We start from the raw sequence: 17,915 nt of genomic DNA on the forward strand, positions 1-17,915 counted from the left end.
CAAACAGCTACTGGTATTCTTCTTCAGTCACCTCTGGTTTTATTTTAAAACCACTACAGCTTTCGATAGTCATGTCATCGTCAGTAAGTCTGTAGAGCAAGCCCTTGACGCGCTATTGGTAGGTAGAGTACAGGCTTTCTTCGCCGCGCCACTAGTGGGGGGAAAAGGGGGCGGGGGGTGGCGGTGAGCGTCCCATCACACTGGCTGCCTTTCACCTCCGAGAAAGGTCTCCTATACTCATTTTATAGGCGACTCAGTGGACCCGAGGCCGTCTTGGGGGAACTGGAACGAGGAAAAGTCCTCGCTCCTGTCCGGAATTGAACCAGGGACCTCCAGGACCGGAGTCCAGTGCTCTGCCCGCTAGTCCACGCCACAAAATATGTTCACACTGTTGAATTTGTTAGTGACGTACACATGTGTTGTCTGTTTGGCAGACAAAACTGTACAGGGTGGCTGTGTGTCGTCTTACGTGAATATCTGGGCGAATACGATTGCTGTATGCCGTCATCGCGAGCTCAACGTGTTTGTCACTACACACTTTCCAGTACTAAAACATGTCCGCCTCCGCGCCAGAATTCCATGTGAGGGGCCCGGGTTCGATTCCCGGCTGGGTCGGAATTTTCTCCGCCCGGGTACTGGGTGTTGTGTTGGCTTCATCATCATTTCATTCTCATCGACACGCAAGTCGCCGAAGTGGCGTGAGATGAAAAGACTTGCACCAGGCGACCTACCTACCCGAGGGGAGGCCCTAGTCACACGACATTTCATTTCAGTACTAAATAATTATAAAATAAAATAAAACAAAGTGCTGGGATAATTGTGTGAAAACATTCGCAGTTCTTAACAAGTAGTCCATAATGGACGACGTACTTCGGATAGCGTGTACCTAACACATGAATGAGTGTATTGGGCGAAGCAGAAGCGTCCTCATAGACGTTTTCAGACTTCTTGTTAATATGTGTGTAGATGGATGGTTCGCCTAGAAAAGTCGTAGTCAGCTTGGTCCTCACCGCCCGCTACTGGGCGCTACAGGTTCATGATGAGGAAGAGGCGGTAGGGGTTTTAAAAATATTTTCATTAGCTTCGTATAAAATTTTTTATAAAACATTTGATAAGTAATTATAATTATTATATGCTTCACTTTGCTATAACTGTACTTTATAAAATTTACAAAGTAAAATTAATTCTTACTCTATAAATCACCGTTACTGTGGATCCCGATGGATGGTTAGAAAATTTTACTATTAACAGAGATAAAAAAGTAGGTGGTAGGTAAAAAAGGTTGACTACCCCTGGCGTAGAAGCTACAGCACTCCCGTCCACATTGATGACCTCGCCACTGCCGGTGCGGTTACAGGTATACAAGAGCCAGAAATATTCGTCAGCATACTGGCTCTGGCTACACATTCCATCCACGCTGGGATATCGATGCACTGCAGTAACGTCTTTGTGAATTGATCAAAGAATACGCTGGATTCCATGCGTTGTCCAGGCTATCTCTGTTGGTATTTGTTGAGAATGTTCGTACTGATTCGTGTCTGAATACCACTTCCGCCCAAGGCTTCCTTTGGCTAGCCGTGTTAAGTTTTTCGGGTTGGCTGAGAATTCTGCCACCTCGATAAGGTAAACTGATTTGTATGTCTGTTAATATGGCCGGAATTCCGTTCTTTCAGTTTTACTTCTGATACAGAATAAGAACGAAGAATGTTATAGAGCTGTTGTTTTTAACCAAAAGCGGCCTGAAAACAAGCGACATAGATGGCTGTATTTAGATAGACTGAAGTAGGCCAGTCGTAGAAATAATAAAAGTATTGTAATAATGATGATGATGATAATATTGGCGCAGATTATAACACACAGCTCAGTCAGCACTTGTAGGATGCACTTCCCCTAAAAGTAACAGTAGGAAGTTTCAGTTAAATACGCATCTATTTTTAATATGATTTCTGCTAACATATGTTTTTTTACTACTATAACGATCCATTGCTGTTTTTCATCGCGAGTATAGGACTGCACGCAGTGGCGGTCACACATATGCGTAGAGCATATGCTTTTCTGAAACTTTAAAAAATGGATCAAATGGCTCTGAGCGCTATGGGACTTAACTTCTGAGGTCTCAGTCCCCTAGAACTTAGAACTACTTAAACCTAACTAACCTAAGGACATCACACACATCCATGCCCGAGGCAGGATTCGAACCTGCGACCGTAGCGGTCGCGCGGTTCCAGACTGCGGCGCCTAGAACCGCTCGGCCATTACGGCCGGCTCTGAAACTTTACCTTCGCATCCACTCGATCTCAGCATTATCGAGAATATTTCAGAATTGCAAACGTCGTGCACCATGATCCCACATTAAACAGTGTAATTTACGCCTAACGCCGGTCTGTTGTAATTACAACAAGTTTGGACATCATTCTACAAATAGCAAAAAAGGATTTTCTCAAGAATGGGCGGCTGGTCAACACCTATTGACTAATAGACCTATAGATAGATAGACTTGATTTTCATTTTGTAGAGAGACGGTCTCTGATAATATTTTCGTTGACGGAACGTTTAACTCTATCCTGTCTTTCTTTTTCAAGTGAATTTATTTAATTTTTCATTTTATGGAACCAATCAAAGGTCCATCTCCTGAAAAAAGGCGACTTCTCGAAGTGGATATGTTTATCGTCGTTCAGGAGTTCCGAAGACTTCTAAAACATGGCGCAATCACATGTAGTTGGACTTAATAGGTGAATAACATACAAAACGAGATGAAAAAAACTATCTCTGCTTCAGTAGTCGTATACTATTGAAACTTGGAATAACCTTTGTTTTATGTATCCCTGCATCACATGTTTTTAATATAAATCGAGAAATACAGATTGTCTAAAATTTGAGTCACCGTTGTAATCTACAAGTCCAGAGCGCAATTTTTGTTTTGTTCATTGTGAGTCGTAGCCTTTTCAGCTACATTTTGTGGATTCACCAAGGTAGAGCCCATAACCTCCTCTGACGGGCACGCACCTGCGAACTGAGGCTGACCAAAAAGGTTGTGCTGTATTAGTGTTGTCACGGAGAATGGTGGCACAAATGAGCAATATTTCCGAATGTGAGGAGCTTGGGCTGTCCTTTGTGCAGACGTTACAGTCACTATCCGCTTGTGAAATAACTTCATGAACACTCGATCCTGATGACGTGAAAATGGAGATTTAGATTGTGTGTGGTGCGTGAAAGTATATCGCCGTAAGAAGACTCAATTTTTGTTGACGTGAGGGATTTGAAAAGCATGGTATTTTGAAAATTATAGAGATAACTACAACCACCACATTGCGTGGTTATGCGCGTTTTGCATTGCTGAGAACGTTTCGGTCTATGAAATTCCACCTGTGAAATGTAATTACCCCGAGGTAAATTCATTTATATGTATGGTGTGCAAATCAATTTAAAGAAGGCCGAGAGCTCGTTTCTTCTCTGGCATATTAAAATTTATTATCCGTTTAATTCAGAGGAGCGCATTAAGTAGAGAGCTGAACTATATTAGTTTATTGCATGCAGTTTATTCCATTCCAGTCCCTACAATTTCTTAAGTAGGGTTTTACGAGACGCTGAGCACCTTTATTTATTCAGAATGTTTTCCACTCTCCATCGCGCGCGTTGCTTTTCCTTTCAAAACAAGATCATTCTGGTTGCCTAAATTGATAAAGATCCCTCACACTGGCGCAATACTCCAGGACAGGTCGTAAAAGCTTTCCATGAGCTTTCTTTTTCGTTGAGCAATTGCTGATTCACAGTATCTTGCAGCAGAATCGAAGCCTGTCACGAAGATACTCGTATACCATCGTTCAGTATCGACGAGTATCTTTAGTCTCAAGTGCTGTTCTTTTAATCTTACAAGGAGGAATTCCCAGAGATGAAATCGAGTTTTTGAAACCATCTATACACTGATGTAAGTAGGGTCCCATTCATCAAAAATGGCTCTGAGCCCTATGGGACTTAACATCTGAGGTCATCAGTCCCCTAGAACTTAGAACTACTTAAACCTAACTAACCTAAGGACATCACACACACCCATGCCCGAGGCAGGATTCGAACCTGCGACCGCAGCGGTCGCGCGGTTCCCGACTGCAGCGCCTAGCACCGCTCGGCCACCCTGGCCGGCGAAGCCATTCATCCAGGTGCGCCCTCCTTTGAGAGTAATCAACGAAAAAAATTCGTTATGTTGCCTGATGTTATAGAATCTTAAAATAGACATTGCTACTTATAGAGACGTTGCAGCGTAGCATTTGGCTTACGAGCGTGACGTGCAGGAGGTTATGGATTCGAATTTCGTCAGATGCTTCAAAACTTTTCATTTTTAAATAATTATTTTTTAATTTGTGGTAATAATTATAGAAATGACTTTGATCATTATTTTTATTCATTTAATTGGTTTAAATGTATTTTTTTTTAATTTTTTGATCTTCTACATCACAGTAATCATATTAACTTTTTTATTTTCTCTTATTTTTTATTCAAAACATTCTGTTTTCATTTGGAATCTTTGTGCATGTGATTTTAATTATTTTCTGTAACAATATTTAAGCATTTTAAAATGCTAATCTATCGATTAAAAACCAAAACACGAAATAATTTATTTGTATTGATTATGCAACGGTGTCAGAAAATGTATGTTTCGTTACGTACAAGATGTAAATTTTGTGGGTGGTATTCGCCATAAAAACATTGGAAATATAAATTCCTTTTGTACTATGGACAAAATAACACAGCTGAAGATTTAAACGAAAAAAGGGATTATAAGTAAGTGCGTAAAATGAGGAATAGAACTAATGAATGCAATTACATGGACGAAAATGTAATTAATACTATGATTAAAATTATGTTACAAAGGGTTAGGAATTTAAAAACAAATTATATTTTGAAGCACATGACAGGATTTGAACCCACAACCTTCTGGACGCCATGCTTATGTACTAATCACTACGCTTCATCTTCTCAGTACGTAGAAAAGTCTGTATTAAGTCTCTAAAACATCACGCAAATTTGCTATTCTTTTACCTTGATTACTCGCAAATGAGGACCCACCAGGGTTAATGGCTGCAGGGTGTGATACCTGGAATCCTAACCTACATCACCGTATAGATGGTTTCAGAAACTCGATCCTATGCCTGGGGTGACTTGATGCAGCTCCCTGTGCCAATCTGTCATGTTCAAGCTTCTTCATCTCTACAGGACATTGTAATGTACACCCGCTTGAAACTTTTTATTGTAGTCAAGCCTTGGTCTTCCTCTATAGCTGTTACCCCCTTAGCCGGCCGGAGTGGCCGAGCGGTTCTAGGCGCTTCAGTCTGGAACCGCGCGACCGCTACGGTCGCAGGTTCGAATCCTGCCTCGGGCATGGATGTGTGTGATGTCCTTAGGTTAGTTAGGTTTAAGTAGTTTTAAGTTCTAGTGGACTGATGATCTCAGATGTTAAGTCCCATAGTGCTCAGAGCCATTTGAACCATTTTTTTTTTTTTGTTACCCCCTTCCATTTCTATCCACAACCAAATTGGAGATGCCTTAGGATATGTCGTACTAACCGATCCCCTCTTTTACTCCAGTTAGTACCACCTGCTTAGTTATTCGATATACTCTCTAATCTTCAGCATTATTTTGTAGCACCGCAAGTAAATAATTCGTATTCGCATTTGCAGCTGTTAGGTACTTGTGTGATAAGGCTGATTGTGGCTGTGAGTAATTAATCATGTACACAGAGGCCTCCAGGTTATAAATTTCCGTGAGGTACGCAACTTTACGTTTTTCGGCGTTTCCGATAATTTTTGCCAGTTCTTGCATCAAGTTATTATGTATCACAATCTGAACAGATATTTACAGAATTTTCATCGGATGAAACTTCCTGAAGAAATAGAGTCCAGGATAACATGTCTGTTCCTCATATTATTCAAGATTCATATACGTTCCAGCGAACTATTTCTGTGAAACACGTTAATCTCCCCACAAAGATGACACTAAAGTTGGAAGTTACCGACCAAGTGAAAACCGTCCCGTTAATGACGTGTTGTGCTTCGGCAATTCCCCCGATCGCGGAGCGGTGCTGCGCGGCCGCACTCGCGATGCGAGTTGCGTGTCTCGCGGCGCGGCTGCCGGGCGCTGTTCCTTTCAGCGGCAGCTGCGTGTCGCGTGTAGGGAGCCAGGAATGCCTTTGTTGCGGGCCTGGCACCCGCAGCCGCAGCCGCGGCTCGGCTCGTGACTGTCGCCTGCTCCACACAACGGTACCTCTCTGCACGCCGAAGGACGCTCGCCGGCTGCGGCCGTCGCTCGGAGACAGCCGCGGCGTCGTTCTCCACGTCATTGGTCCTGCTGATTGGGTCCGTAACGCGCGGAAACAGGAACACGGGACCTCAGGGACGGGAATTTTATTCAGTGAGGAACTGGTTAAGAGTTCCCAAAAGGACTCTCCATGCTAACCAGCATAGATTCTCAAAAAAATCAACCGTGCAAAACATAGTTAGCGCTTTTCTCGCATTACCTGAAAGCCACAGATCACAGCAGTCTGTTGGATGCAGTATTTATTGACTTATGGATAGCATTTGACTTGGTTGCACGTACGGTTATTTACAACAGTACGATTACATTACAGAATGTGACTGGATTGAGCATGACCCTTGTTACTCATATATTTTACAGGGTGTACATTTAATAAAACCGACAAGCTGCAGGGACGGATTCCTGACTGGAGATGGAGGAAAAAAGGTCCAATGAACATGTGTCCGTAAATGCATAGTTTTCACTGTAGATGGCGCTGATGAACGAGAGTTCGACTGACCACGTGCCGTATGTTCCTTGCGCGTTGAAGGCTGTGTGATTGACGCTGCGTACTGTAAGCAGCACAGTGGTCCGGTATTCGTGTAGAGAACAAGCCGAGATGGTGTTTGTGTGCGGCCGAGCTGGTAGAAACGTCGAGTGGCAGCACGGCTGTACCTAAACAAGTACCCTCGTAGACTCTAACCACATAACACAGTATTTCAAGCCCTTTTTGGACGTTAGTGTGATCATGTGTCGTTTCAGACAGACGTCCGTGCAGGGAGGTGGCGGACTGTGCGTACAACAGATTTGGAGGACGGGGTTCTACAGGATATTGAGACGAAGCTTCAGGCAAGTGGCCCGCCAACATGGTGTAAGCCAAAGTACGATTACGTGCATCCTGCAAGACAACCGCAACTACGTGCAACGTGTGCAAGGATTATCAGTAGCGGATGTGATGCAGTTCTGCACTGTGTTCCAGGACGATTTGTGTCGTTGCGCGCCACCGTCCATTTCCGGACACATGTTCGTAGCACCTTTTTTTCCTTCATTTCTAATCAGAAATCCGTCCCTGCAGTTTGTCGGTTTTGTTCAACCTGTATAGACGAGTTGGCAGACAATAGTAATAGTAACTTCAGACTTTTTGCACACGATGCAATTATTTATAATGAAGACACAAAGAAATTAAAGACATTAGATACCATGGGCATTGTTTTATATCAGTGGGACAAGTTGAAAATTTTTCCAGACCGAGATTCGAACAAGTGTCTCCTGCTTACTAGGCAGATGCGGTGACCAATACGCCTTGTAGACAAAGTGGTCACTACAACCACACGGACTACCGTAGCACGCCTCCAGTCAAACCCAAATTCTCAACTTATACCAGCCCGCATCTGTGGCCGAGCGGTTCTAGGCGCTCCAGTCTGGAACCGCGCGACCGCTACGGTCGCAGGTTCGAATCCTGCCTTGGGCATGGATGTGTGTGATGTCCTTAGGTTAGTTAGGTTTAAGTAGTTAAAAGTTCTAGGGGTCTGATGACCTCAGATGTTAAGTCCCATAGTGCTCAGAGCCATTTGAACCATCAACTTATACCACACATTATTGATGTAGTGCCCTTGCGTTTTAGCCTCATTACTCACTGCATCTCGCCGATTCCCGTAAGTGTTCGAGCTTCGTGTGCATCTGCACCGAAGAGATCATTTGCCGTCATCGCCGTAATTATAGATGTAGTATCTGTTCTGTTGAACAGACACCATTTTGATGCTGCAGCCACTATGAATCAAGACACTAAGGAATTGAAGACAGTAGCTGCTAGTGGGCACTGATTGATATTAACGGGGAAAGTTGAAAATTTGTGTCGGACCGGACCGAACCGGGATTCGAAACCGTATGGCGTAGTGGCCGATGTATCTGCCTAGTAAGAAGGAACTCGGGTTCGAATTCCAGAGTGGCACAAATTTTCAACTTCCCCCGTTAATATAAATCAGTGCTCACTGGCAGCAAATGCCTTTTAATTCCTTTGTGTCTTGATTCATAGTGCCTTCAGGCTCAAATTAATGCGTTTTTATAATGAAGTTCTGTCTCAAAGAAAAGCTGCACAAACATCGATTGAGACCTTTATAAGATGTGAGAGTGGCGCAAAGATTTAAACGTTGAGAAGTCTCAATTTGCGCGCTTCACAGAACTCAGCAGGAAAATACAGTATGTCTAAAACAGCAGTGAGACACAGTTGGAATCAGTTGATTGTTACAAATACCTGAGTGTAAAAATCTGTGGGGTATAAAATAGAACGATCACGTAGACTCAGTCGTAGGTATGGCATGTGGCAGTCTTCGGTTCATTGGCAGGACACTTGGAAAATATAGTCAGACACAAGGAAGACTGTTTACAAATCACCTGTGCCTCCCAGCTTAGTATATTATCGACACTATTATGAAAATGGTAGATTGCTTCTCACCTTATAGAAAAGCCGTTGAATTCCAGACACGCGCAACAAAAGGACTAAAATACATTTGAGCTTTCAGCCAGGAGGCGTTTTTCTGGAGTAGAAAACTCAAACACAAGCACAAATCGCACATCCGCGACCACTGTGTCTGGCTGGTTCAGCCAGGGCGGCCAGAGACAGTGGGCATGTAGTGTGTGATTTGTGCTACTTTAGAAGAACGCCTTTCGGCCGAAAGCCTGATTGTACAGCAGTCTTTTCGCTGTGCCTGTCTGCAAGTCAATGGTTCGGCTCCTCTGTGTGGTGAGTAGTGATCTATGCTTCTCATAATACTATCGGTTTCCATCCTGGGTACGTTGAACGTATACAATGAATAGCTGCATGTATGGTCCAAGCGTGTTTGACTCAATGAAGAATGTAACGGAAATGCCGAAAAAGCTTGAAGAGAGACGCCAATTATCGTGTAAGAACTTGCTTAAAAAGTTCCGAGAACTTATTTAAGTGAAGAATCTGGAGATATTCTTCATACTCCAGCGTGTCACTCCCGCAGGGACACTGAAGAAAAGTTTAGACTAATTACGGCACGCACAGAGGCATTTAAGCATTTTCTTCCCGCAGTCCATACGCGGTAGACAGGGAAGGAAACCGTAACATGTTGTACCATACGAAGTACCCTTTGCCATGCACTACACAGTGGTTTGCAGAATGTGTACTCCGTCAGCCCAAAAATTGTCGAGACTGGATTAATAAGAAGTTGAGGAACGTTAAAATGGTTTCAAGGCTTCAGGTGTTGTACAGTCTCTCCCCACTTGGGGTGGAGAAGGAGATTAGTGTTTAACGTCCCGTCATTGGAGATGGAGCACAAGCTCGCATTAGGGAAGGATGAAGAAGGAAAGCGGCCGCGTTCTTTCGAAGGAACCAGGACGGCATTTGCCTTAAGGTATTTACGGCAATCACGGAAAACCTAAACCAGGACGGCCGGACGCGGGTGTGAACCGTCGTCCTCCCGAGTGCGAGCCCAATGTGCTAACCGCTGCACTACCCTGGTCGGTCTCTCCTGCTGGAGTACAACACACAGAATTTTCATACAACGTTGTGAAACTCTCAGGGAACACCTTGTTTGGGATGTTGTTCAACTCGTGCGTCACATTGCCTTGAAAATTGGTACGTCGTCAAAGCGTTTACCCTTTATGTGAATTTTAGCACATTGTCGTTGTGTGGTAGGTTCATATTGATAATAGCGAGCCTCGTCACCGGTGACGCATTTTTTCCAGAAAAGAGTTGACCAAGTTGTGCATTTTAATCAAGTCGCATCTCTGTTTTTGTTCGGGAGTCAAAAGTGTGCTGGACCAACTTTGCCCAACCTTTGCCTATCTTTTTGAGAAAATTTGGTTTAGAAATGTTGCTCCATTGCGATTTGTGACACAACACCGTTGATAAATTAAGGTCACACATGCAGTACTTAACACTATCTGCTCACCACTGACTCGTTGAATTCACGTAGTGTTATTTACAGTGTAGTTAGTTCTAGGTACCTCCATAGGTACTGCGCTGACGTCGCTTGTAGTCAAGAAATAAAATCAGTGTTGAAACTTTTTAGATAGACGTTGTATGTAGATGTACAATAGAGGGATGTAGAATAGGGCAGACAGATGCTTTACAAGGTGATCCAGGAGGAATGGTCAATATCACCTATATACAGAAACGATCCTGCGTAGCAAGAAAGTCTAGTAAACATGGGCTCTGAAATGCATGCCTTAAGAGCTGTGAGCGCTTGTTCATCTTCGCTGAGGTGAATCACACTTCTTCTTTTGAAGAAGGGCTCATAGCTCTGAGGGTATGCATTTTTGAGACCATGTTTACGAGACTGTTTTGCTTCGCATGTTCTTTAAAAATATCTATCATATCCGTGAATATTGGTTATTCCGCCTGGGACACCCTTTATTTTGGAGTGAGGATTGTCAGCTACTGACGTTCTTTGTTTTAAAAGTGTCTGGATCAGGACCGTACCTAGAGTCTGTGTTGAGGGGACACGTCGACTTGTTAGGTTGGCGGTGAATATCGAAATAGTTTTGAGCTCATACAGGGCGACCGCTATTTTCATGTGATTCATGTTTTGTGGTCATTAAGCCGTGGTCTGCGGCATGTTTCACTACCGAACGTTTCGGCTCCCCGTGGAGTGTTAAGACGAAGCCAGTTGATTTTCAAACATAAACAAACACAGCAAGAAAAATGACACTCTAAATAATTAGGTTACCAATTAATAGCAAGATCGGTAGAGGAAGGTGTGGTAAAGTGACCAGGAAGAGAAAAGTGGCAATTGCATATTTTTTTGCCCTTGCCGGGAAGTGGTGGTGGGTCAAGATCCAATATACGTACATCGCTATTGTTGTCAGTGAGATCGAGACTGACAGAGGAAGCTTGCTCCGTTATTTCTTAGAAAAAACCTTTTTGCTTTAGAGTCATCTGATGTTTCGTAAGTCATTTGTATTATTGTTGTTACCTCATTTGTAGGGAGAGTAATAATTTTTTTTTACAATATCAGTGTATACACAACGACTTTTTGGCGTACAAATGTAGTGCCTTGTTATTTGTTTCAGTTTAATAGTTTCTTCTGTGGATCACTGATGCCGATCGGAAAAAGTGGCCACACTACACGTCGGGAAAAGTGGCCAACCTGTTCACCCCAATAAGAGTTAGTTACTTGCAAAAAAGCACACGCAATACAACATATGAAACTGATTTCTAAACCCTTTTATGTACAAAGCAGCTATCCTCTGCAATTTTAACCCTTTGTCACAAATCTGAATTAATTAACTTATATTATTTAAAACTGCCGACATTACTCACGTGCGGAAAATTGGTCGCTTTGTAAGCCTTTAGAAAAATGCTTATATTTCAGTACATTCTTTTTCACATAAAAATATTTAGTGTGATACAATATGTAGATTCAAAATAAGTAAATGGTAAGCTATCAATAACCATGGTTTAATGGTTTAGTGAAAACTGAATTTGTCATTGAATGGCCACTTTACAGCAAGGAAGGAAAAAAAAATGTGTCGACGACTGCACTAGATGTTGGTCAGTGTCCGTTACATGCTCTGGTTTTCTTCAGTGTGCTACTGAATAATTTGTCTGTGTGCGAGACTGTATATTAATTCCGATTGCGAAGACTTTTTTCTGGGGGGGGGAGTCAGCTGGCTGGGTATTATCTTTTCGTACATGCTGTTCGGTACGTAGAGGGTGCACACGATTCCTCTGCACTTAACAGATGGCTTCGCCGAACGGGGTGCTGCAGTCGTAAGGCACTGAACTAGCATTCGGGAGCAGTCATTAGATCGTTGTATGATACAAAAAGAAAAGAGGAAAGATACACGAGTACCTACTTTCACATTTTGTACTGCAAAGAAAAATACGAGTGATAATGGGAACCAGAGAAACATATTTTATTTTCGCCTCGTTTGTTTCCTTTAAACCAAACGAGATATCGACGGTATTAACTGCTGTCCCAGAGGAGCGGACTTTTGAGTCACCGTCCGTCCATCCATATTTAGGTTTGGCTTGGGTATCGTAAATCACGGGAGACGAATCTGGGATGGTTCCTTCAGCAAGGCCGCGATGTACTGACAAGGAGCAGTTTCCCTCTAATGACTTTGACTTCTACTGTTCGTTAAAGTGTGCCTACCTTGCAATTCCACGCATATTTTTCAGTGTCCATTGTTAATATACAGCACGACATCTTCTTTCATCACTCGAGCACATGGACACGATGTACCGGAACATAGGCGATTTTATCTTTTATTCTTTATAACGTGAATACAGCTCATCGAGCAACGTGAGAAAGTGGTGAAGATACTCAGCTCGCCTTCGAGCGGACGACGGTCCAAATCCCTGTTCGGCCACCCAGTTTTAAGACTTTCATCGTTTCGCTAAATCGCTTCAGGTAATGCCTGGATAATTGTGACCCATTTCCTTCCGAAGTCCGTCTCTAACGACATCGTCGTCGACGGGGTGTTAAACCATAATCTTTCTTTAACCTTCCTTTCGAATGCAATTCGCAGTTATCAAACGGTGAAGAAATATGTAGACATGAGCAACAGTTGCTTTTTCTTAAATACGGTGTGTGTGTGTGTGTGTGTGTGTGTATGTGTGAGTGTGAGAGAGAGAGAGAGAGAGTGAGAGAGTGAGAGTGTTACTCCTTCACGCTGAAACGATTGGACGGATTTGGATGTAATTTGGAATGGAGATAGCTTATGCCCTGATTTAACTAATAGGCTGTCTCATATACAGGGTGTTCAAAAACAGTGTCGAATACTTTGAGAGGTGGTAGCACTCATCGAAACAAGAAAAGTAAGCCCAGTAACTATAGGTCCGAAAACGCATACTTTCCGACATAAAATAGCGTTTATAGGAAGAGCTGCGCGATGCTTGGTTGCGGATATTGACAGAGTCGTTGCATTGGCGCTCCGTCAGATGTGTCGGCAGGGTACAGGGTTTTATGATGTCTTATTCAAAGTACTCTACCTATCCGCCAGGTTAGCCGAGAGCGCTAACGCGCTGCTTCCTGGAATCGGGTAGGCGCGCCGGCCCCAGCCCCGGATCGGATTAACGACGAGGGCCGGTGTGCCGACCAGCCTGAATGTGGTTTTTAGGCGGTTTTCCACATCCCCCTAGGTGAATACCGGGCTGGTCCCCACGTCCCGCCTCAGTTACACTGCTCGCAGACATCTGAATTCTTTCGCACTATTCCATGGATTACACTAGTAGCAGACAGTTGAGGTACACTAATTCCTTCCGGGTGGGGTGTTCGGGGTGGCGGCAGGAAGGGCATCCGGCCATCCCTTAACTAACATTGCCACATCCGATTAGCCATGTCGACCTTGCGTATCCGCGGGAAAAAGGCACAAGCAAAAGAAAAAAAAAAAAGAATTCAAAGTACTCTACCTACCATTAGGGGGTCTGGAGTCTGTTGTGTCGCTCGAATCGTGTTGTAGGCTGCGTTAGTTTTCGTCGTGTTTGTGTGCCTTATTGTTACTGTCAACCCTGGGTACGTATCGTGATGTTATACCTTTTTCCAAACGCGGACTCACTTATGTATTTACTGTTATTACGCTGTTTGTACTTACAAATGGTCTAGTACATTTACATTTTCTCTCGTCCACAACTTGTTAGCAATGAAAGTCCGCTAATTGACAAGTGAAATGGCTTATATAATATTCTGCTATGGTTTAGCAAATAGACGTAGCCTGCGAGCCCGTACCCTACTCGCTGAAAAATATCCACAGCACAGAGTGTCCTCTAGTAAGCTGTTCGGTAGAGTTTTCCAGCGTCTGAGGGACACAGGTACCCTTCCACCCGCACATTCCGCAAGCCTGACATGGAGGAGCCCCCCCCCCCACCTCCCCTCCGGGGACCAGTGTACAACGATTAGCAGCAGCAGAAGACGTGTCTCACTCTCTTGTCTGATGTATACTTCACGAACAATTGCTGTATCCGTTTCATCTAAAGCTTGCCCAGGTCTTAAGGCCACAGGATCATCATGTCAGACGGCGGTTCAGTCCATGGCTGTTGCAGAAGTGTGCCGCAGATCCACTGTTCATGTCCATGATTTTATTTATCGATTAGGCAGTGTTCACATTAGGCAGTGTTCACAAGAGATCGTGTTGTGAATTTCCCAAACCACCATGTATAGCCAGCTATAAATCCCCAAGCAGTTCAGGCAAGAGGGCATCAACACCGATTTTCAATCAACGTATGGGCAGGGTACTTGGCAATAGATCAGTAGGGCCACACGTGCTACCACAAACGCTAATTGCGGCGTATTATCCGGACTTTCTCATTAATGTATTGCCTATCCATTGCAGCAAATGTGGTTCATGCGCACAAGTACCCTTTAGTTACAGTGAGCGCGAACAGCTGACGCAGACATTTCAGGACAACTGGCCGAGGGAGGGGGGACACACATTGGCCTGCTCGTTCCCTAGACCTCAGTCCGCTAGACTTTCGGGTAGGAGAACACGTTAAGGAATTGGTCTACGCCACGCCAATCAGCGATGGGCGGACACTGAAGGGTCGGGTCTTCAATGCGTGCCAGCAGGTACAGCAATAGCTGGGAATACTTCAAAGGGTGCGTCATTCCTTCCTCCTGTAAATACACATTCATCGCAGAAAGTATGGTTTCCTGATTTATGTTTATTGGACTCATTTTTCTTGTTTCGATGAGTACTGCCACCCGTCAAAGTATTCGACACTGTTTTTGAACACACTGTATACATATCTATCAAAGGGATGGGTTGATTTAAGCAGTGTAGTACACGACACGCGAATACCCATACTTTATTCATCCAGTATTTGAGAATGAGAGCACTCAGTGATTTACAACAAACTGCACATATTATCAAACCTTTACGAATCTTTTTCTCTCTGACAGCCCCCACAAAATGAAGAAAGGAAACAAAGTTTATCGTCTACTACATCTTCGCTGTTCGTGCAGTAAAACCGTCTCATGCAGTAAAACTGCTGCATAAAGCTTGACGTTTTGATTTCTAACTTCTACACTACTAACTGTATCCGAAACACATCTCACAGACAGTGTCCACATAGGCCGCTGAATGTAGCTAGAAAAATCTGTCATTGTACGCCACACAGTTCTGTAGATACGACGTCATAAGCACTGACATGTGTGAACAATTGCCGCATCAGGCATGATGGTTTTAATTTATTACTTCTATACTATTAACTCTATTCATAACATATTCCGCAGACAGAAGAGCCACATATACACACTGCAAAATTATATCATTGTACGACACGTAGTACAGGTGGAACGACGTCATAAACCTTCATCTGCGTGAAAATAAAACTGCAGGTCGAAATTCGCTAAAGGTACAGGTGAAATATGTGTACAAATACCTGTGAAGTATATTAAATATGTGTGAAGTAGATCTGACATGTGCTTACGCGGGCAAAGCAACGGGTAAAAAGCTCGTCCTAAAATCCCGGAACGATTTCAGCCAAATTTGGTAGACCTATTATTTACGATCTGAAAACAAATAATTGTGGGGGCAAGAACTTCCAGCCGCCTGTTGGGGTGGGTATGATAACGTGGGGAGAGAAGGGGATAGGAGGTGATGGACAGACAGGGGCAAGGAAGAGATGGACTAGAAGAGGAGAGAACTGGACGAAGGTGGAAGAGGGGGAATGGTGGAAAGACAGAACTCGATGGAGAGGCTTGTGTTCCCGACAGACCCAGCCAGTGGCTGGAAACTGTCCAAGATGATGGATGAATAAACGCCTGGTACTCAGCTATCTGTACATATACGCAGATAACAAGAAGCCTCAGAATGTTGATCTTTCTCGTGCTAAGCATCCCACAAACAGTCGTGAAATTATATTTTTTCTGGCACATTCGCTATTCGCTCGCGTAAAAATATTTTCCGTGAAAGAAACGGGTGAGTTGCGAGAGACATGAGTTTGTCAGCTTTTCCCACCTCTCATTTCTTTTTTGCACCTGACGTTTTCTGGGCCGTAAGTGGCTCGAACCTCAATACCTCAACAGATAACTTTTGTGATGGCGCATATCCGTGGATAGTGAGTTCCAGCATTAACATTTTTTTTATAAATTACTGTTTAACCGTGGGTAACATCGCGGGGCGCAGCTAGTGTCAAATAAATTAAAGAAATTTTCTTAGAATATGCAAAGTTTCGCAGCACAAAAGTCTTCGTGTCTGCATTTATGCTCCCCAGACGGATGCAGACATTATCGTACTAGTGAACATTTCGCTACACCATAAATTTCTGCGTATACAAACAAATTTGTCTAAGATTCAGTCAACTAACTCAGTACTTATGCCTTTGACGTTCCCAATACACATCTGTTGTCTTAATTCCTTCGGTACTGCTTAAAATTTATATTGTGATTCTGGTGCATACATGATGGTTATACTACAGTGACTGTGAAATTATGACCGTCGAAGCGAAGGTCTACCTCATATCATTTCACTGTGCATTGAGAAGTCAAGAGAACCATTTTTTGAATATTGCTTTAAGGATATTTCACCACACATCTAGAACTAATTCAATACCTACACGATAAGGCGACTTACTTTATTTTCACTTACAACTGTGAGGCATTTGCGGATGTGATAGAATCTGTAGAACCACTCATTGTATGATTGGGAGTGGTGCAAATATCACTCTGTAAACGTAAACGCCACTAACGCATTAGGCCTTAGACCTCGTCTGACTGGCCCACAGCTGTCTACATGACATTCCGAGGAGCGATGTATGACTGTGGGTCATGTGATAAGAATCAGCTTTTTTATATAATATTTTCATTAAATAGTTTCGCTTTCTAAGACGTGTATGTGCTCAAAACTGCTTAAAATCACCAAAATGATGATTATACCGGAGATTGTGTCCTATTTCGAACACGAAGACGTGATATTGTATCATCATGTGACTCTTTCGAATAGGAGGTAATAATACGGAGGGTATGATATAAATTGGAAATTGTGTGGGAATCGTTTCGACGAAATGTGTCAGTAGGTGAATGCTCTCCAAATTCCTGCGTATTGAGAATTTTCATTGATTCGTTAACATCACGGTTAATTTAACTGGATCCGTGCGCAATAATTTCATTGCATCTCTGCCGGAGGAAGTTTTCAATACGTGAATGTTGTGGTGTGGAGCATCCTTTCGACGAGAGGCCGGGCGCAGCTGTTGGGGAAGCCCAAGTCCTCGCTGCTTTGTGTCCAGATCTCTTAAGTACGTTCCCATTGTGCGTGAAGAAACTCACTTCCTTCGAAGCGTTAGGCTTCATTCCTCACCATTTTTCAAGGCAAACTGTGTTTCATTTTGGTCGATTACTCAATTCATTGAAGCTTAAGCAACAAATCGATCTGGGACATTTGAACACTTCTTAATCCGCTCGATTCGACTGTTGGTGATTTGATTGCGAAATGGAAACGTGAAGGGACAACCACAGCTAAATCAAGACCACGCAGACTTCTGACTGACAGGGACCCTCGTGCATTGCGGAAAGTGACCGTAAAAAAATTTGAATGCAACCAACGGAGGGAATCACTCGTGAGTTCCAAAGTGCTACAAACAGTCCCACGTAGCACACCTAGCGCAATGACTGTGCGTAGGGAGTTAGTGCTGAGCGACGCTTAAGTTGGTGTAAAGA

The 17,915-nt window shown here is 43.4% G+C and overlaps 1 protein-coding gene across 4 annotated transcripts in view; it reads left to right on the top strand.

Moving 5' to 3' along the window:
* LOC126262212 (aryl hydrocarbon receptor nuclear translocator homolog) overlaps positions 1–17,915 on the top strand; it is a 566,087-nt gene that overhangs the window by 136,645 nt on the left and 411,527 nt on the right. The window lies entirely within an intron of this gene.

Source organism: Schistocerca nitens, chromosome 6 (genome assembly GCF_023898315.1).
Source record: "Schistocerca nitens isolate TAMUIC-IGC-003100 chromosome 6, iqSchNite1.1, whole genome shotgun sequence".
Lineage (NCBI taxonomy): Eukaryota > Metazoa > Arthropoda > Insecta > Orthoptera > Acrididae > Schistocerca > Schistocerca nitens.